At 40.3% G+C, this 23,049-nt stretch overlaps 1 protein-coding gene and 1 pseudogene across 7 annotated transcripts in view; one reads left to right on the top strand and one right to left on the bottom strand.

Annotated features, from left to right (window-relative positions):
• Positions 1 to 23,049, bottom strand: part of Fgf13 (fibroblast growth factor 13) — a 505,513-nt gene that overhangs the window by 118,572 nt on the left and 363,892 nt on the right. The window lies entirely within an intron of this gene.
• On the top strand, positions 21,019 to 21,113 carry LOC113837801 (annotated as a pseudogene).

Genomic DNA, 23,049 nt, shown 5'->3' with positions numbered 1-23,049 from the left:
TGGAGAAGAGTAACTGTTCTATAAATTGGCAGAATCTAAGGAGTCATAAAGAGCCTCTGCCCCAGTGAGCTCTTAACTCCCAAGGGAAGGAGACCAAGACACATGCCTGTGCATACAAGACGGTAGGTGTAGTGACAGAGATGAGCTACAAGGCATTGATCGGAGAAAGGTTACCAAACCTAGCCCCAGAGTGATCAGACAAGTCCTTGTTAGAGCTGGCATTGGGGTTGAGTCTTGAAGCCTTGTTTTCTTTAGGCAAGGCAGATAACGAGAGTGTATACTGTACAGTCTGAGAAGATTTGAGGCATGGGGACCAAGTACAAAGACATTCAGGCTTAAGGCAGTGCTGTTAGGAATGGAAAGGCTGGAACGCAGAACACCAGAGATGACATGAAGGATCTTCCATGAATCCCTGGCCAACAAAGACAGTTGAAACTACTGAATTCCAGAGAGGAACCGAGCTATGGTTTGTAGTGAGGGAGACAGCCGATATGGTGAGCAGTTTAGAAACATCCCACTGCAGCATGAAGTCTGATGTAGTGAGTGCTAGCAGATGTTAACACTAAGGGAAGAAAGACCTTTGAGATGGTCATCTTCCCAAAGAGCAATGATGGCAGCCTAAACGAAGACATTGACCCAGTGTCTGAGAAAATGGAAGGGCCTACAGATCCAATGTGGATGGAGAATCTGAGGGAGTTAGTTAAGGACTCAAGATGGAGCCATTAGAGAGAAGGAGGTTTCAGAAAGCAGTCTATTTCTAATGAATACCTGGATGGTGTGGGTGTTATCATTCATTGCAACCAAATATGGCAGAGTTCATTTCTCAGTTTCATTTTTCAGTACAGGTAAGGAAAATAAACTTGTCTAACATTATTTTAAAAAAATGAGTAGCAGAAAACCACTATAGGTCAAAGCTTTCTGAATTTTTGGGATACAGTCTCACTAGGTAGTCCTGCTTGTCTGGGAACTCACTATGTAGATCAGGCTGTCCTCCAACCCACATTGAGATGCCTGTCTCTGCGTCTCTCTGAGATTAAACTCTGATACTAAGAACTAATTACTTTGTGCCAGGGTGACACAGGAATATATATATATATATATATATATATATATATATATAATATATATTAGCATTGGATATGCTTATAAAACATGGCAGTGACAATGATCTAGAAATAATATTAGGTCTGAAATATGGAAGAGGGAAGTAGAGTAGAATGACAGGTTCCATAGTTATGAGAAGAGATGGTAATTTCAAACTTGGTGGTGGAGGACAGATATGGACAAGACTTGCTCTAACAAGAGTATGTACAGCAAGATGAGAAGGATGATGATAGTACATGAATATATCACTATCTGGGGTCAGTGAGATGGTTCAGTAAATAAAAGCTATCGTCATTACCATAATCAACATCATGGCAATTGTTATCAACACTCCTGATGCAGCTATTATTTATGCTATTTTACAAATGACAAAAAAAAGAGGGCGATCAGAGTATGGGCTGTAGAAGTTGTTCCAGTTAACTCAGCTAGTAGCTGAACCCAGAATAGAAATCATTTCATAAAGAAATGCATATTACTGACCACCTATAATGGCCCATATTAGAGGAGAGATCTCTGCAGTCCCAATGAGCCATGAGACAATTAGATGTAAGAAGAGCATATTGCAAGTTTGTGCATATTTATGCTCATCACTCAATTTAAATATGATGCTTGTGTATAGTGACAGCATAAATAATTCAAATGTAAGATATTAGACATATATGTGTATAATTTATACATAAGTGTGCATGGTCAGGCAGAATTGCTCAGGTGTGAACAAACAGTCTGAAAATGGCACATTGAGAACCAACTAAACAAGACCTCACTATCAGTGGCCTCACAGAGTTCATACAAAGGACTGTCTATCCCCTGAACCTCTGCCGCTGAGCCTTTCAACCTAACACTGACTTGAAATGCACAAACGCATTGCATTGTTTTGGCCAAAGCACAGACCATGTATTTCGTCTGAAATATATTTTTGTGAACAATTTATTTTCCAGACATTTATCCTCTGAGGCTATTTCTCACTGTCAGGAAAAATCAGAGGTATCTATGTTTGAATCAGCACCTTCTATAAGTCATTTTTATTGATGATTGTTTCATGGTTGAAACATTAAAATAATCTTCAGATGTGAAATATGTAACTAGGTAACTGATCGTATTATAGGTTTCTTCATCTTTCATATTTTGTTTATGTATTTAACCCTGTTATTCATACAATGGATATTTCCTGAGAGCACACTGGATCCCAGGCATAGTTCTAGGCACTAAGGAATTGAAATAGGTATTCAATTTTTATGTTGTCTTGAAATTTTGTCATTTTCAAAGGCTGAATGCGGGAAGGTTTTCATTTCTTTTTCCCCTTACTGTGACTTAGCCTCTATGATGGTTTATCGTGATTGCTAGGTTGATTGGATTAGTAAAAGCAAACCTCTGCATGTGTTGCTGAGGGCATTTCTAGATGTGATTAAGTTGGGTGGGGGGAGCTCTGAATTGATGGATTAATAATATGAAGTGAAAGGTAGCAGTTGAAGGCTATTTAGAAGAAGTAACAGGGGAGGTACCCTGGAAACAACACATTGTTATTGTCCCCTCCCTGCCTCTGTCTTTCTGCCTTCTGATTAGCCTGCTGTGAACAGTGCTGCCCCGAAATGCCCTCTCTGCCTGACCTCGGGCTCAGAGCAAGGAAGCCAGCCAACCATGCACCAAAACCTCTGAAATCATGGGTCCAAATTCTTCTTCCTTTAAGTGGTTTCGTACAGGTATTTGTCACAACAATGAAAGCTGCACAGCCACTTGCAAGAAAAGGAAGGCACTGTCAATGATTAGTTTCAATTATCAGATAAGAATATAGCTCCAGCAAATATGTGAGGATTTATTTTGTTGTGGAAATGATGGCACAGTTCTGGAAGTGCTTTTCCATTTTGATACTTTGGATTTGTAGAACTCAGCCACCAAGCCATATCTGATTTATCAAAACTCTGTCTATTTGTAATGCATGAGTTTTAAGAGCCAAATTCAGCTGGAAATAAACAATGCCAAACTGTAAAACTCCTACAGCATTTGAGTTGAGTATATAAATCCTAGAAGCATCTCAACCTTTCTATTTCTATGGCCAAATCTGGGTAGTGTCGGAATTTAAGACTAATGTCTGTGAATACAATTTTTCTTTCATGAAGTGGCTCTGGTTAAGCTGAGAGCCAGTCTTGGTGATGTATAAGGAGACAGCGTTGAGATGTGATCTGGCCAAAAATACTACCAAGTTAATATGACTAGTTTAGACTGTTGAATAACAGCAGTCAGGCCTGGAGTGATGACTCAGTGGATAAGATCATGTGCTGTTCTTTGTAGAAGACCAGCGTTTGGTTCCGAGCTCCCACATCAAGAGGGCTCACAAATGCCAGTAACTACAGCTCCAGGGGGGAAGGGTCTGGGGGTGGAGATCTGATACCTTTCCCTCCACATGGCACACACATGCACATACACATAAAAATAATGAAGATACATCTAAAATTATAGTAGCAGCCATGACTCTATCAAGTCCCATTCATCTCCAAATGGTGTTCTTGTGTTTTCTGTACTTGTGCCTTTCTATTACATTGTAACTCAGCCTACTAGAGTAGGACGAAGACTTGCTGCTGGCACATAAATAGATTTCTGTCCTTAGGACCTGCAACTCAGAAAGGCCTTTCATCAAAACATCAAGTGATTTCCTATTTAATCAACTGTATCAATATTTACTCTGTTAACAATAGACAACTACCATGCAGGCCTACAAGTGACTATTGGATAGAAGCTGATTTACTTGGGTTTCTTTTAATCGGGGAGTGTGCTACATGTATTGTAAGTGTTGGTATTCTCCTTAAAACTGGAGAAAAATCCAATAAAATGCAATATATATATAATATATATGTATATTCAATCTAAAAGCAGGCTTATGAGGACATGGAAATTTGTTTGACTCTCTGTTATATTCTCAGCACATAATAGACAATACAGAACAGATACAAGTATCACTGTCAAATTGATTCACTTGACTTCTTTGCCTTCATTTCAGCCATGCCAAATTTCTTTTCATTTCAAGGCTGGCACTTCCTTCCTTCCTTCCTTCCTTCCTTCCTTCCTTCCTTCCTTCCTTCCTCTTCTCTCAGTCTTTGCATTCTTTTAATGCTTTTATCTGAAATTATTTTTTGCAGTGTATATAAGAATGCCTCTTGCTATTACTTCACCAAGGTAACTGACCTCAGATTGCTATCTTTAGAAGGGTGTGCTTGCAAAGCCTGCCTTTCACTAGCAAACTTTCCAGCATGGATTAAAATGAAGTTTCTGCAAAATGATTTATGTGGGAATCTAGCCAATAGTGTGTGTATGTGTGTGTGTGTGTGTGTGTGTGTGTGTGTGTGTGTGTGTGTGTACACATATATACATATACATGAACAAATGTTACATATATATATATATATATATATATTATATATAATATATATATATATATATAATGTATCTATCTGCGGTTACAGTATAACATGAAGAAAAGAGGAAAAGAAAGGTTAAATCTATGGGGATGAGGAAGGGCTCAATTCAGCCACGAGAAGGAGTTATGAAAGAGGATATAAAGCTAATTGGTTTTCTAGTCTTAATTCTGCCGTGGGATTTTCTTTGATCGTTGGTAAGTGCATCAAATAAATTTAATACTGAAAGTGTAAAACTCAATGTGAAGCACCACAGCTTTTGTTCCAAAGGCCTGCTCCACTGTACAGAAAGAAGTTCACTGACTTATATAGTCTCTGCATTGGGTTTACTTTGGTGTGTGATGGTCTTATTTATTTGCAAGTTTTTTAAATAATAAAATTTATAAAATAAAAAATGAATGAAATGTTGGTTAAATGTTAGATTGGTTCACTGTCTTTCAAGTTTTGCACAATTTCGTGGTGATAACACCTGTGAGTTTTTCTTCTGGGCAGCTAGAATGTTTGGTACACCAGGCTCATTATCCATGTGATCAACTCCAGCTTACTTAGGGTACTAATGGAGAAACAAAGATCCGGAGAGAGAAAGAAGAGAGTATTCAGTTAACACTAAGGCACTTGGTGTTTAATTGGCCTACCCATATTCATATGTTGATGTCCTAAGCCCCAATGGCTCAGAATGCCATTGTGTTTGAAGGCAGCTTTTTCAGGTGACTGGGTTAAAATGGGGTCATTGGGGTGGGCCTTAAGCCAATCTGACTGGAGTTCTAAGAAGACATGAGCGTGTGCAAAGATTGATGTATGCACATAAAGGAAAATCCACCCAAGTATACAGTGAGCTCTGGAAACCCCAGGTATCTCAGAGGAATCCAAACCCACTGATGTTCTCATCTTCCATGGTTAGCCTCTAGGACTGTTAAGGACATCCACTAGTTTATTATGGTAACACCAGAAGACACACATAAGGGCCTTCTCATCCTTTATAGAACTTTTGCTACACATTCCTGACAGACCAGAGAAAAGAGAAGGCAGCTGAAAGTCACAGATTCTAGAAGCCTCGGGCAGCTTCTCCTCTCCTCCAGCTGTGCAGCCCAATTTCAAGCTGGATAAGCCAATTGAGCCAGGGCAGCTGTGGGGAAGGCAGGAGGAGCATTAAGGCAGGCTGGTTGAGGCTGGCCTCCTGTAGTACGCCTGTTATTAGCAGGCAGGTTCCTGGAGATGGCAGCATTAGCTAATGATTATTCCTTCAAGCAGCCTGACTGCCGTTTTTATTTCTTCCTAAACAATTTGCAGCAGAGAGGGGTCACAGGATACAAAAGGAAAAAAGAAAAGCAGGAACCCTTGCCAAGGCCATATGCTTCTAACAAGGATGCAGAAAGCTTTGAAAAGGAACCACTTTCTCTTAGTGAGTTACAATCCGTTTGCTTCAACCTCTTGGCACGTGAACCCTTTCTGCAAGCCAGGCTATCTGGGGTACAGTCCTGCTTCCGGCTGCACTGTTGAAGTCCCTCTTGCTCTCCTCCCGATGTGTCTTCTTCCCTTTGTGGCCCTTTCTCTAATGATCAACCATGCTTGTGCTCCTATTATCTACCCCACATAGTTCATTTGGAATATCCTCTTTTTCTTTGTCTCATTCATGTCCTTTCCTTCCTTCCAGACCGAACTCTGTCCCTTGAAGCCTATCTTGCAGACTATAACACACAGTAAGATCTTTTCCTGAGTGCTGCAGTATATCCCATAGACATAGTGGTGCTGTACGCAAGTTGCTGTTGCAGAAAACCGGAAGAGGGTAGAGGAAATGGGTACAATGCTATCTGCGTGCCTATTAGGACACTGACTACCTGGCATCAAATCACATGTTGCTGGAGGAGCATGTATGGAACCACGGACACTTAGGTCATATTACATCTGAAATTATGCTGCTCACTGCTTTCTCAGAGCTCCCTCACCAGCTTTACTCAATTTCCAGCCCTCCCTCATCCTTTGAGCTTTCTGTGCAGTGTCTGTCACTAAGTTTTCTTGCAAGATGCTTACAATGCTCTGAATTTAGTAGACATTAACTATACATCCACAGGTGAATTTAAATCCAGTGTGACACACCACAATAAGTCTCCTTCTCTCTCTCTCTCTCTCTCTCTCTCTCTCTCTCTCTCTCTCTCTCTCTCTCCCTCCTGTTTTCTACTTCCCTCCTCCATTTCTTTAAAGAAGATTTAGTTTACATATATGAGTTATTCTATCTGCATGTGTGCTTTTTTATTCCAGAAGAGGCATCATATCAAACTATAGATGTTTATGAGCCACAATGTGGTTGCTGGGAATTGAACTCAGGACCTCTGGATGAGCAGCCAGTGCTCTTAACCACTGAGCCATCTCTCCAAGCAGGCTTCTCCAATTTTTTAAGACAAGTTCTTACTCTACAATCAAGACAAGCTCTTACTCTGTATTGCAGGCTGGCCTGTAATTCTCTGTATAGTTTGGGCTGGCTCAAACTCACAACAATACCCCTACCTACTGAGTACTAGCATTACAGTATGAGCTACCATACCATACCTGGCTTACATTAATGCATTTCTGAGAAAGCTTACATATCAATATTTTCTCATTTTCTATTATTAGCAAAATGCCATTAGGTGCCTTTAGAGACGAGATAGAAATTTTCTGTTAACTGTGCTTACTATGCCTAGAAATATGTATAAGATATGAGACTTAGCAATGAATATACCAGACATGGTAAGAGTACAGAAAAGTGTAGAGCAAAAAAAAATCTAACATGGGACTTTAGACATTGAAGCATTTAGACTAACAAGGGACAGAGTACAGAGGATTGCAATGAGAAGTGAGCAAGGAAATGGGGCAATATAAAGGAAAGACAAAGGGAGTTGGGAAGGAGGACCATTCTCTGAGTTTCTCCCGTATACAAGGTGTGACAAGTGGGAAGCCATGGACTGTCGAATTCAGTTCCTTTAGCAAGGCTACCGCAGAAGGACTGTTACTACACTCACTTCTGAAATGACTGAAGCAAAGTTAATTGACTTGCCCCAGAACTGACTTCCAACAAAGAAAATACAGATCCAAGAACTCAGATCATTTGGACTCTAGAGTTCAGACCATTGTTAGCAGCTGTGTTGAACTGGCAGGTCTCACGTGTTGTATCAACTAGGATTGCATGGAGACTAGATTTTTCCTTCGTAGGAACTAAGCAACAGAGTCAGTTCCTCCAAGAACTTTTTTTTTTGCTGTAGTCCATAGGATTATGCAATGAGAACTCAGATAACAAATCACAAAGATAACCCACTAGGATCACGTATTCTGATGGGGGAGACCAACATGCTGGGCATTGGGAGTGTTTGCTTCTTGAATAGTCATTGTCCTTACCATAAATTCCTTGTGAAGCCATAGTGCTCCCTTTCTATGGTAGGATTTGCCTAAAATACCCCAGAAGTGTATTAATCAATTACTAGGCACATATATCTGTGGATGGTCAGAAGATGACTTTTCATTTAGTTATATAGTTTTGATATATAGAATATATACTGGGACATGCATCATAACTGGATCTATTTGTCCCACAAGGGCTGTGGGCACTTAACAGCTTGCCTTGTTCTCTTACTCAGACTACTGCACACAATTAGCTAAGTTTCACCTCAGAGCAAGTTCAAGCTAGACTAAAGGCCTTTTGTTAATAGATCATGAGTTTGAAACCTTACAGCTATGTACAAGGTCAGAGCTGCAGATGTCCAACCAAGCTTACTAGGCAAAGCATGCCAGTTCTTCACTTGCAAGGCTACTGATAATGGATCTGTGTCTCAAAGTTGTTATTGGGCACTGTGCCCACCCCCACCCCGTCTGGTCCTAATTTTGCTTCTATGGCCTTGGGATCTTACGTTGCCATGGCAATGACTCTGCCCTTATCACTTAGCCTAGGAATGTGCTTCTGACCAATGTGAGCTATTCTTGTAACTCCTTCTTTTGCTTCAAGCCTCTGGGGGAAGATGGATTTTGAGAGACTGGACTACAGAAGAAGAAGCTAGAAGGAATTAGAAGAGGGACAGGATGATTAGGGTAGAAACAGAACAATAAAGACACTGATGCAGAAGAGTATGTAGTGGAGGATTCATTTCGCCCTCAGAACTTTTTCAGTTAGTTCCTTCGCTGGCTGTAGCATTTTGACTGGACCCTGAAAATGTCTTAGGGTCTGGTTCCTGAAAGACCACAATGATTTTTTAAGTGAAGGAGCAAGTAAAAGCAAAAGCAATTCACAAGCCCCATTGACATCACTGAGTACCCTTTTTTCATCACATCCCCAGGTCTTAGTAGCCCTCCATCCATGTGCAAGGAGGAACACACTCCACAGGAGAGAAAAGAGCCTGGCACATATCACATCTCTTGACTCACGACACTTTTCCTGTGTGTGATACTATACTTTCTCCTTGTGATCATCAACCTTTCTGTACACAGTCTTTTCCAGACACGCTCTACATAGGGTAGGAAGTAAACACTAAAACCTCACCAGTTTAGCCTGACCTGACTAGTGATACAAACTCTTTTTTATTTTAATTAGCAAGAAGATCATTTTACATGTTAATCCCAGGTCCCTCTCCCTCCCTTCTTCCCCTGCCCTCCCAACTAGTACCCTACCTATCCCATACCCATTCTGCTCCCCAGGGAGGGTGAGGCCTTCTGTAGGAGGTCTTCAAAATCTGTCATATCCTTTGGAATAGGGCCTAGGCCAACCCCCCTGTGTCTAGGCTCAGGGAGTATCCCTCCATGTGGGATGGGCTCCCAGAGTCCATTCCTATGCTAGGGATAAGTACTGATCCACTACAAGGGGCCCCATAGATTTCCAAGGTCTCCTCACTGACACCCACATTCAGGGGGTCTGGGGACTGATACAAAACTCTTAATCTTAGTGCCCAGGAATCATTCACTCACATCCTCTCCTCGCCTCCTCCCACCCTCCAAGTCTTGTCTCTTCTCTCCTGTCTCTTCTCCTCCTCTCTCTTCTCTTTTCCTTTCTCTTTCTCTCACCCCCTCAGCAGGTGATTCCCTGAGAGCAAGTAATGACAGAAAAGAATCTCATGCTCCTGTTCTCGTCTTCAAAGTAGCAGCCAGTCATTAGTTTTTCTCTTCTTGATGTTCTGTTCCTGGGACTCTCCTTGAAAAATCTCAGTCTCCCAGCCCTCTTCTTTTTGCTTCTGTCTCCCTTTCTTTTGTTTCATTATGTTTGTTTCTCTTCTTTCTCTGTCATAGTTTTGAAATACAGATGTATACTGTAGCCTAGGCTGCACTGAATACAATGTGTACCCCAGGCTGGTTTTGACATTAGACCAAGTTCTCCTTCAGGCATCTTAGTGTGAGAGAGAGCATGACTGGCCACAATTCTTTGTTGCTTTTCAGCAAAAAAATCACTTTTATTATAAAAACTCTCATAAATAAAAACATTCATCTTTGTTAAAAGGATGCAGCCAGAATCAATATATGCATTCTATCTTATATAATGCTCATCTCACTTATGCTAATTAAATGATAGATCCACAATCAATTTTTTGTCTATTTGCTAATGGAAAATACTGAAATGGGGTTTGTGAATAAATTTATGCCCATCCATTTCCTTTATTATTCACTTTAGGATAGGATACATATACTTTAATGCATTTGGATGTCAGGCAGACACGAAGAATAGGCAGATCCCTCCATTCTATGTGTAATCTTTAAGACTTACATGGTAGCACAAGACAGGTTGCAGTGCTTTTAGAGTCAGTGCAAGCTGAGAGGGTTAGATTTTTATCTGCACGAAGCCTCCACTCCGTTTCAATGCAGGTTAGTCTGAGTCACTGTTTGTTCATAAATAAAGCAGTGACTTTCTGATTAATTGCACATCCTCTGTTCATAGGCTACAAATGACATCATGAAACTGATAATAAAATCACTTCTGTTTCAAGATATCCACATCCCCAACCCTCTACCATGGGAGCACTGTAGCTATTGGTATCCTAACATCTCCCTGGGCATTATTTCCAACTGGTCACCTTCCCTATGAAATGCCATTTATGGCAACTGCCTGAGAAAGAACTATTTATAGTAAGCAAAGCAGGGCACTGCTCCGGCAGACACCTCCTGTGTGCTTTTTTCATCACCTGTTTCTCTGGACAAGCAAACAAGAAAAGAACGACGTGTGACTACAGACTGCAAAGAAAGAAAATGTGGAGAAGCCGCTACAAGGGTCCAGATCACTGTTAAGAGACCCTGGAAAAGACAAGAGGGGTGGTCTTTAGCCCTGTCTGGCACTGCCATGGCTTTTCCCTATTTGAGGCCACATTCTGGGAGCTGTATCATCACTAATGTCGTACTTCTTTTTAAAAATATAGAATCTGGGGTCCTGGTGGAATGAATCAGTGGGTAAAAGAACTTACTCCCAAACCTGATCATCTGAGTGAAATTCCCCGAGACCCACACAGTTGAAAGAGGGAACCAACTTCCACAAGTTGTCCTCTGAGCTCCACTTGTGCATGGTGACACCTGTGTTCCGGGCCCCACAAAATAAATGCACATAATAAAAGTATCTGTCATTTTACTTTATTTATAATATGTTTTGATCATACTCACCATCATTACACTTTCTTATTCGTGGTCAACCCCTTGGATCCCTACTCCCCCATACTCCCTGCCCTACTTTCATATTTCATCTCCCTCTTAATAACTCAGTAAGTTGCTTGCATGTACTTGGATACAGGGTTATTTTTTGGATCATGGACAACTCACAGATGGCTATACCACTGAAGAAAATTTCCTCCTTCTCACACCAACTGTTAACTGCTGATAGCTACTGTGCTAGGAGTCAGGCATTCTGATATCCTATTTCCCAAGCATAGTATGAGGAAATAGAAAGTTTTCAAAATTACAAGTCATACCCACATTGGCTCTGCTACTTGGAAGCCTGGTGAGTTTGGGCAATTATGCCACTGCTTAGGATATTAATTCTTCATCTATAATTTGAGGCTTTGTGGGGGATGTCTAAGAGTGAAAAATATCGGAGACCTTCAATGATTGGCAATTTTCCTGCTACTTCTGAAGGCTAAAATCATATACCCCCTTTCTATTCCTAACAATGTCTATCCAAGTGACTGTATAAATGAAAGGTTTTGCTATGTGCTGAAAATCCTTCTAGGTGTCAGGCATACCTCAGTGGGTTATATATGAGGGTAGAGTCATGTTTTTGGGCAGATGACTATTAAAACTAAATACATTTTCTGGCTCTTGAACTTGTTGCCCTCACTAACTATTGTTAGTTTTAGAGATGCTCATATGAGAGTATCTGAATTATGCACAGCCAGTCCATCCAGATGCAAAGTCATTTCACTGAAAATCACCAAACACATTTACCCTGTCTCCAATCAATCCATTGCATTTACTGTAATCAAAATGTGACGCCAGACACTTCGAATGTCTTTTTGTGCCTGTGCATGCATGTATATACTTTCCGAATTGGATGATGGGGAATCAAAGTCTGTGCAAGCGTGTAAAAAAGCTGTCTCTCTGCATCAAGCCCTTCCTTCTTTTGAGTTCCAGTGTTGACCCATGGACAAAGGAGCAGGCAGCTAATGCAAACCCGCCTAGGTACTGGCTTCATGAACTGAACTGAGATTCTGAAACCCAATGTGGTGGCACACACTTGAAATCCTGAAACTTGGAAGGCTGAGGCAGAGGAGTCACAAACATCATGTAAGTCTGGGCTACATAGCAAGTATCTGTCTGACAACCAACCAAAAGGAAAAGTGAGCTTCTGGAGCCTCCCCACCTGAATGGGGTAGAGTGGCAGAGATTTGGCTAAAAAAATACAACCTCTCAGCATTCATTAGATGATAGAAGACAAAGGGCTAAGGGTTTGCCTTTGCCAATATGTCTTCATTCAGCCCTCACAACCCCCTGAGGACCAGAGTGGTCAGCTACCTTGTCTAAGGCCACAGAGCTAGTCTCAACATGGGCTTCCAACAATCCTCCTATAGCATAACGCACCATAGGGCCTTTATCCATGAGCTACTGAGTCAGCAACAGAGTTTAATGAGGATGCATGTTCAAATTGTCAGACACATTCTCTAACACTCTAGCAGAAGTACCTAGAAATCTCCAAAAAAGGGAAGCCCAGAACCATCAAGTGAGGGCCAACTGAAACCAACATTAAAGCTTCTTCCAACTTCTGGAAATGGATATCAGTGAGAGCACAGACTCTAGCTTTTATGTCAAGTGTACCTAGAGACGTTCTCTACCTGGAAAGCCAGTGGCCACATCACTCCAAGAATCAGGTAGGAGATCTTTACTCTCCTTCCTGTCCTCCATTACAACTTCTCCAGTCTCATCCACACTTGCAGTGTCCTGTGTTCCCAGCCCACCTCCTTTCATTGCAATGCTCACCAAACTTTGCAGCAAACTCAGCTTTCCTCTCTTCCCCATCCCTGATTCCGACTTCTGAACATGCAGATTTATGTTCCTTTCTGGCCTGACCTAGCAGAAGCACATGGTTATGTTTGTCTAGCAGGAACCCAGGGAGCAAATTTCAGTCAACTAAAAAGGCCTGTGCAATTCTTCTGACAGCTCTTGAGATTTAAGTGTCTCCACAGTACTGTCTGGTCTCTCACATGTGCCCCTGAGAACTTAATGATCACTTAGGAATTTGACAAGGATCACAGACATTTCTTACTTTACGAAACAAGATTTGACCATGTAGACCAGGCTGACCTCTGAAATTCACAGTTAGTGCCTTGTCTTTTTTTTTGCCACTACACCTAGCTAGGGATTTTTAAAAGTTCCCATTACCAAACCCAATCACCTATCATTGAATTGATTAGTACTACCCTTCTAGGCCTCTGAGCACTTTACCTATTTCCAAATGCCCCAGAAATGGTCAAGACCAAAGGCCTTAATTAGGACACTGAGATGCAGGCAACTTAGGAGGCATGCTGGCTACAGTTTTAAAACCAATGGCAAAACCAGATTCTCAAAACACAAATTGAAAGCTATGTCCGTGTAGCATATCTGAAGGCTGGACTTGAGAACAGTAGCTGAGCCTTGGGACAAGTACTATCCAGAACTCTACCCGGGGAGAAATCAGTCCTTCAGCAGGGCCCTGCAACTTGGCACCGAGTGACCACTTACTTATCAAAATCCACAGTACATTTTCAATCCTTAACTTCCAGCTCTCTTGGTGGCATTTGACACTGAGATACATACTTCATTCTTTGATGATCTATCCTTGACTTTCCTGACTATATGTTATCCTAGTAATCTTGCTAGCTATCATCAACATTCCCTCTGTTATTACCACATTTTCTATTCTCTGACTTCTGGTGGTAGATGATATCCAAGGTCTGTCCACACCTCTCTTTTTGTCCTCTGCCTCCAGGTCAGTACTGCCCAATAGAACTCTCTGGGATTCTAGTAAGGTTCTGTTCTGTACTTTTGCTATACAGTACTAGAACTACTTGGTATATGTGGCCATTGATATCTGCATGTGGCAGCCTTATCTCATCCTAGGGCTTTAGGTAGTATCTCTATCAATATGACTCCCCATTGTCCTTTGATTTGATGCCAGGTCCCCAAGGTTGTTTTTTTATTAACTGATATTCAGTGCATGTGGAAGGATTGCATAGTTCCATAGCCCATAACATCTCTGTTTTGAAGCCTAGCCCATACAAGAAAAAAATTGTTAAAATAAATACTGATCAGAAGACAGTTGTTTTTAACTTCATTGTTTTTGTGATAGCTTGTTGGATGAGGAAAATGCTATTCAAAGAATTGGCCAGCAGTTGAGAGTAAAATCTATGCTTTTCTCCCTACTAATTCTATTCTGTCACTAAATTTAGGATGTAAAGAGATTAAATTCTTGCCTTTGGGAAAGCTGAAGAGTATTGAGTCTTAGATATCCATATCAGTGGTCAAACTATTTAGGTTTGAATCTTAGCCCCACCATTTAACAAGCTACTCAACACAGACAAGTGCAGACTCTCCTTATGCCTTGATTTCCTCTGCTATAAAATGAAGATGATAATACTACCTACCTGGCAGGCTTTTGTGAAAATGAAATGAAACCAGTACCCCAAATGCACTGAGTGCAACGTCTAGCATATAATAATAGTAAACGCTAAGTCAATCCAATGTCAATAAATCTGGTTTGGACATGTCACATGATGTAAAATCTAAGGATTTAGGGGCTAAGGTTTCAAACGATGAATTCTTAAAGAAGTCCACAGCTTCAGAACCACTAAGTAGCAGAACTCCTGAGTAGGCCTAGTCCTAAAGGCATGGATGCTTCCAGCATAGGGAGGGCAACTTGCCACCTGGAAGCAAAGGGATGAGACTGTTAGCTCTACTGTTGAATTATTCCAAATAACCCCATCTTCTCTCTACATAAGGAATCCTTGGTGACTATGTATTTAGCTTATGCTGAACTTTTAAGAAGCCCTTTCTAGTTGTGGAGAGCCCTGGATCAGGGCCCAGGATAACAGAGTAGCAGCTTAAGACAACATGCTACCTCTAAGCCTGGGTCAATGAACTCTTTGCAGCTCTTCCTGATGAAAACATGTGTAATTAACCACCAGAAACTTTGACTGAATAAAATCAAGTTCAGTTATTCCACCTGAAGGTAAACTTGGTGACGAACAAATTTCTAATTAGGAATGGAAACTTTTACAAAAAACTGGACAGTTAACAGGAATGAATCTTCTTCTGGAAGAAGTTGTTAAATTTTACCTCCCAAATCTGGTTCATTGACTTCTGCTTTAGAACAGTAGCAAGAATTACTTTTATTTATTTATTCATTTGTACATTCTGTGGTGTATCTCTCTCTCTCTCTCTCTCTCTCTCTCTCTCTCTCTCTCTCTGTGTGTGTGTGTGCGTATGTGTGTGTGGTCTTTGTGTGTGGTGTATGTGTGGTGTGTGTGTTTGTGTATGGTATGTGTGTGTGTGGTGTATGTGGTGTGTGTGATGTATGTGTGGTGTGTGTTTTTGTGTATTGTGTGTGTGTGGTGTATGTGGGGTGTGTGTGTGTGTGTGTGTGTGTGTGTGTGTGTGTGTGTGTGTGTGTGGTGTGGTATATATAAGTGTGTGGGTGTGTGTCTGTGTGCTTGACCATGTGGACATGTGGAGGCTACAGGTTAACATCAAAATAATCTTCCTCAATTACTTCTCTACCTTATATTTTTTGTAATAGAATCTTGCTGAGCCTGGAACTTACCATTTCATCTAGACCAGCAGTCCAGTGAGGTCTTGGCATACATCTGCCCCTGCATCCAGGAACAGGGACTAGAGACAAGTGCTGGTGCAATTGTCTTTTCTGTGGGTGGCAAGGTATTGAACTTAGGTCTTCCTTCATGGTTACACAAGAAGCACTTAACAAACCAATCCAACTTTTACATTTTTAAATGACTGAAAACAGCTCAAATATAGCTATTTCATGGTATATGAAATTCAAAATTCAGAGTCCCTATGCACAGTTTTATCATAACACAGTCATATCCATTTGTTTTGTATCATCTATGACTAATTTTTAAGAACTATAGTACACTTGATGGCTAGAACTGAAACTGCAAAGCCTAAAGTATGTATTATCTAGATCTTCACTGAAAGGGTTTATTAATCTCTTTCACTGTGTTCTTTTCTGAAATACAGTTATTAACTAAGCCAGTATTCTAAGAATTCTGTAGAGATTTGAATTACAGTATCTATCTGTATGTCTGTCTACCTATATACCTATCATGTATTTTACATGTCTATATTTGTACCCTTTAGGGTACTGGAAAGGCAACAAATATGCAGATTTTCTATTAGCTGAGAGTCACAGTCACAGTTTTGCCACTGTGGAATAATAACCTTACCTACTATGATGGATTGTATCAACTCAAACTGAAAGCCAAAATAAACACTTCCTTAAGTTTTGTCTTGTTACTTCCTTGGTCACAAAAACATGAAAAGTAACACATCATCTCTTGGAGCCCAGAGGTTGAGAACTTCAGCACTGTCACTTTCATGTTGACAAAACATCTTGTAAACAAGAGGGAACCTTCTGAGCTGCAGTTCCAACTTCCCTGATGACATAGTTCCTGTACAAACTTGTTTCCCTTCGCTGTTGATAATCACACAGCTATTACAAGCCAGATAATGCAGGCCATATTTAGGGTGTTTAAATATCTTTCCCAAATTGCACATAATTTATAATGTCTACAAAGGCATAGCTGAGATGGTTGATGTTTCCTTACACTGGAGCAAATTAAGGTGTCTATTTTCTCCAGCAGGTGTGTGAATACTGTAAATCCAGTTAATGCTAATGTTGCAAGTGTGTATGAAAAAAGCAAAGTGAATGAGGAAGATTTTTCCTATTATAATCTCCTCACAGCCTCCCTTTGCCTCAGTAAGCCTTCAGCAGTGGCTTCTTTTCCTGTTAAAATGAGCAAAAACAATAATCTCACTATGCCTTTCTTCTTAGATACAAGTACAGCATAAGCGCGTGTCAGCATTCAATGATGCTTTCCAAAGTTTAATGTGTACACAAAGACCAATGGGAACTTGTTAAAATTCAGATTTTCTCTCAAGGCAGTCTGGGATGGGGCTTGAGATCCTTCATCTAATGCTATTGCTCCATGGACCATACTATGAGAAGCAAGGCCCTAAGTAATATGTCAGTCTTTCATTAGCATGGTCAGTAATAACTGATGTGATTAATAATCATTTTGGGGGCCTGAAAATTTCTTCTCAACAATCTGCAAGGAATTGAACTCCAAGCCATCACAGTAAACTTGTGAGTGTCACAGCCAAGAATTCTTCAAATAAACAACTCCAGGAGAAGCTTCAGGATATTTTGAGCTTAACGTGTAATGATGACAAGTGGAAGCTATGAACAAAATAGATGTGGTTTTGTATTCTGACCCAGCCATTTATTAACCATAAGAGCTATGATGTGTCTCATGCTGCTGAGAGGGTTTCTTTTGTTTTGTTTTTCAAGACAGGGTTTCTCTGTGGCGTTGGAGACTGTCCTGGAACTAGCTCTTGTAGAACATAAAGATCCACCTGCCTCTGCCTCCCAGGTGCTATGATTAAAGGAGAGTGAGCCATAGTCCTGAACAGATTGGTATTGGCACAAAATTAGACAGATAGACCAATGGAATCGAATTGAAAACCCTGATATTAACCCACACACTTATGGACACATGTTTTTTGACAAAGAAGCTAAGTTTATACAACAGAAAAAAGAAAGCATCTTCAACAAATGGTGCTGGCCTAACTGGATCCTGGCATGTAGAAGACTTCAGATAGATCGATATCTATTGCCATGCACAAAACTTAAGTCCAAAAGGATCAGAGACCTCAACATAAATCCAGCCACACTGAAGCTCTTAGAAGAAAAAGAGGGAGGTACCTTTGAATGAATTGGTACAGGAGCCAGCTTCCTGAACATTACACCAGAAGCATAGATATTGAGATCAACAACTGATTGATGGGACCTCCTGAAACTGAGAAGCTTCTGTAAGGCAAAGAACACAGTAAGCAAGACAAAACACCAGCCCACAGAATTGGAAAAGATCTTCACCAACCCCACATCTGACAGGGTACTGATCTCCAAAATATACAATGAGCTCAAGAAGCTAGCCACCAAAACACCAAACAATGCAATTAAAAGATGGAGTGCAGAACTAAATAGAGAATTCTCAACAGAGGAATCTAAAACAGCTGAAAGACACTTGAGAAAGAGCTCAACATCCTTAGCCATCAGAGAAATGCAACTCAAAACAACTCTGAGATACCATCTTACACGGGCCAGAATGGCTAAAATCAAAAACACCAATGACAGTCTATGCTGGAGAGGATGTGGAGAAAAGTGAACACTTCTCCATTGCTGGTGGGAGTGCAAACTTGTATGACCACTTTGGAAATCAGTTTGGTGGTAGCTCAGGAAAATGGGAATCAGTCTACCTCAAGATCCAGCAATTAATCTCTTGGGCATATACCCAAATAATGCACTTTCATACAACAAGGAGATCTGTTCAACGATGTTCATAGCAGCACTCTTTGTAATAGATAGAACCTGGGGCAACCTAGATGCCCCTCAACCAAAGAATGAATAGAGAAAATGTGGTACATTTACACATTGAAGTACTACTCAGCGGAAAAAACAAAAAACAAAAAACAAAAAAACAATGGAATCTTGAAATTTGAAGGCAAATGAATGGAACTGGAAGAAACCATCCTGAGTGAGGTAACCCAGTCACAAAAAGACAGACATGGTATGTACTCACTCATATATGAATTTTAGACATAGAGAAAAGGATTACCAACCTACAATCCACATTACCAAAGGAACTAGGAAACAAGAAGGACCCCAAGAGAAGAATGCATGGTCCCCCAGAGAAGGGGAAGGGACAGGATTTCTTGAGCATAGGGGAGAGAGTGCTTACCCTCCCTGGGAGCAGAGGGGGTATGGGGTGGGGGTTGGTGTGGGTGGAGGAGAAAGGGAGGGAGAGGGAGCAGGGATTAACATGTGAATCAGGCTTGTTTCTAATTTGAACTAATAAAAATATTTTTAAAAGGAGCTATGATGGGAATCCAGGGAACCAGAGGGTTTCCACTCTGCACACACAAGTTTAAAATGGGCCTTATTGATGGCTCTTGTTTATGTGATCTGGATATTATTTATAAATCAAATTAAGGATTGAATTGCAGATAAACTATGGATCTTAAAATGGGAATCCAGCCATTCTGAACTATTAGTTTTCACGTCTTTAAAAAGGGAGTGACTGTAGCTGATTCAGGTCTCTGGTCCAGCATATCAGAGGCAGATGAATGAGAATCAGGAGTTCAAGGGCAGCCTCAGCTATACAACAAGTTTAAGGCCAGTCTGATCTACATGAGACCACGTCTTAACCCCCAAACAACAATAACAAACTCTAAAAAGTGACTAATAACCCCAGTTCTCACTGGGTCCTTTGCAAGATCCCTGTCATGCACACTAAGGATCCTTGTCTATTCTCTAGAAGCAAGAGGCCTATCCATCTCTGCATTCTCAGAAAACAAAAACAAAACAAAAACGTGCCACTTAGCTTCATAGTGACTTTGCTAATGAGTGTTAATGTTTATGTGAGTCTAGTGCCTTTATGGAATTATAAGGAACTGCCTGCTGTGAGCAGGCACAGCGTGGGAGAGGACAAATTGGCAAGAGTTAGGCTCATGCATACAAAGTGCAGACGTTGGGAAGTTGTGGGGCTCCCTTCCTTGAATGTGAGGCTGGAAAAACAAAATGCAAAGCCAGCTGACCTTTCTGCCTGGCACCTCTGTGTCTGCAATCCTGGAAGGATCAGGCACCAAACTGGAGTAGGAGATTTTAGGACACAATTTGATCTCTGTTGCTGACCTTTTGGACTCTGACTTAAGCAAGTACAAAGTGAGTAAACAAAAGCACACATTATGCAAATCAACATAGTTAGCAAGTTTCCATTCTCTTATTAAAATTGTTCAATAAGTTGGTTATAGTCAGCTGATAACCCACTCACCAAATCAGACATCTGCTCTTCATTTGTCTGTGCTCAGTAGGCAGGGTTCCCACTCTGCACACACAAGTTTAAAATGGGCCTTATTGATGGCTCTTGTTTATGTGATCTGGATATTATTTATAAATCACATTAAGGATTGAATTGCAGATAAACTATGGATCTTAAAACTTGTCTATCCAATTCAATGTTTAGGGCAAATTATATTAAAGATTATTTCATGGTCATTTATCTGAAATTCAAATTTAACCGAGTAGCCTTGTTTTTTGTTTGCTAAATCTGGAAATCTTAATTGTGATGCTTTTGTGTATGAACAGTTAAAGTAGGATAGATATTCCTGCTGCCCTTTCAGATCAAAGGCACATTTGGGTCAGGCTCCGATTACTGGATGATAGAAATAATAGGCCCCTATTATGGTGATGATTCTGGAAGAAAAAGAAGATTTTCTTCTGCCTACTTTTAAAAGGTTGGTTTATTTTAATTTTGTGTGTATGAGTGTGTGTCTGCATGTATGAGTGTATATCACAGGTGAAACGTTGGAGGAGATCAGAAGCCTGTGTCAGATCCCCTGGAGCTGGAGTTACAGATGGTTGTGAATCACCACTTGGGTGCTGGGAACAAAACCTGGGTCTGCAAAGTAGTCAATGCTTCTGCTGAGCCATCGCTCCTGTCTCCAGAAAGCAGCCTTGTTTTTCTCAAACGAGGGGATAAAAATAACTCTGGAAAGATTTCTAATGGAACATCAAGGTTGTGTTGCGATTCTGCCGAGGATGTGATAACACGTGCATTTCATTGTTAATGGGAAAATTAGAGAATGCATTTGTTTTTGCTGCTGACTGGTCTAGGTTTCTCTCTTGTGTGCTTCCCAACATCAAAGCCATTATATGTGCCCTTTAAAATGAAGTGTTTCAAATACTACCTTGAGGAAGATATAACTATCAGTGCATAAGGGTTTTTTATAAAAGCAAGAATTAGTGCTCGCTTTGGCATCATGTATACTAAAACTGGAAATGATACAGAGAAGATTAGCATGGGCCCTGTGTAAATTCCTGATGCATTCCATATTTGTTAGAAAAGCAAGAATTGATATAATAACATCAAAAGAATACTGTAGACATGAATATTGATAATATGATCATGTCTATTGTTATTTTTACATCTGGAGCAATTTACCTAAGAGGAGCTTTTTATTTCAGATACAAAAGAGGAAAAATAATCTGTTACAAAAGGAGATTCAGATTTTGAATGTCACCTTCAAGGCTGCATTTGTGTGCTCTCAAATTTTGCCACCCCAACTCCAGCTATTGTTCTAGGCAAACAGAATTTTGATGCTGCTTACCGTCATTCCTTACTTTGCATACCAGTCCCTTAATATCATGCTTGCTGTCATTTTTCTTCTTTTTCTCTTTCTTGTCTTTTCCCCTTTTACACTCTTCTTTTCCCTTTGTCATACATGCTTTTTCCTTTACCTTCATTTCCTTTCCTTCTGTTTTCTTCTTTCCACCTCTATTTTATATTTTATCCTAATATCAAACTTGGAATCTCCTGTGTCTCCTTCCCTAGCAAAGGCTCAGGCATTTACCACCATGTCAGTATTAAGTATTCTTTAAAAACTAACATTGGGGGCTGGCAAGATGACCCAGCCACTCAATTCTAACATCCTTGTTTAAACCCCAAGATTCTATGTAACTTGGAAGCAGAAAAAGACTCTTTAGCTGTTCTTTGACCTCTATATGTCTGCCCTGACACATGGGACTATTGATGCATAATATTATACATATGTGCACACACAATAATGATATAATAGAATAAAAATTCTTTAAAATGACATCGAGCAGATGTCAACTTCAGTTATAAATAAGTTGAGTTATGAATGAGAGCAGAGTTTTTATTTTACTTCCTGTTCAAAAGCAAGACCCCAGTGACTAAATTGTGAGTTGGAAATGCGATGCCTCACACAAATTATTTAACTATGATTTTAGCCAAGCTACATGTAGTCTCTGTGACCTATTTAATGTATCATTACTTTGAAATACTTTAGAACGCAAAAACTACTCCACTTTCACATATATCTTATATTAAGCTGGTGTGACCACTCAAATTATTAGTTCCCAAGGGAATTTAGAAACACATTATTCTTTGAGGCTCTCTTGCAGAACTAAATGCAAAATTATCTATAACGGGCCCCACCATAGCAGCAGAGAATAGTATTTCCACATCACCACCTCAGATAACTTCTATGCTGTTTTAATTTCAAACTGATGACTTGTTTATATTTTGGTACAGAAAAATTTCTGAAAAAATAATGAAAGAGATAAGTTGAGGCATAAAGCAAGTAAATAACAGTTGTCACATAAAATTAAAGAAGGATTCCGACACTGTGACACAAGTAATATTACATAGAGCCATGAAATCACTAAGCTCATCCATACTGCCTCCTCTCCAGTGTGTAGTGTGCCTGAAATCTGTCCTACTCTGCCCACTTGGCCACATGGAGGCTTTACACAGAAACCCTCTTGACCCCTAAATGCCAGGAAAGTAAATGTGGTCTTCACTGTGTGGGAAATAGGTATGTTTTCTACAGTTCATTCAAGCACATATTCTAAAACATTAAACACCAATAATAGGAGCCCCTCAGCCCAAGATCTCTGAAACACTGAAGTTGGATGTCAAGATCAGATGGTGAACATTAACCACATTTCACAAAGCTGTGGTAGAACAAACTGTTAAGAGACCCAGGCATTACAACCCAAATGAATTTTTAACTGCACTTATTTGAGAGCAGTTAACTTTTATGGTCTCAGTTCTTTGCTCTAAAGACTTTGGAAATAGCACAACAATTAAATCTGATTAAGCCATTTATTGGAAAATAGATGTCACAGAGGAGTGATATCACAGCTAGAGGACACATAGCATTTAGCAATGACCAAATACCTACACAGCACACTGAAAGTACTCCATGCCAGCAATTGCGTCTCAGTGACCATATTTTCTATATCTTCTTT

Source organism: Cricetulus griseus, chromosome X (assembly GCF_003668045.3).
Source record: "Cricetulus griseus strain 17A/GY chromosome X, alternate assembly CriGri-PICRH-1.0, whole genome shotgun sequence".
NCBI classification, from domain to species: Eukaryota; Metazoa; Chordata; class Mammalia; order Rodentia; family Cricetidae; genus Cricetulus; species Cricetulus griseus.
This window is presented reverse-complemented; position numbering and strand designations above follow the sequence as displayed.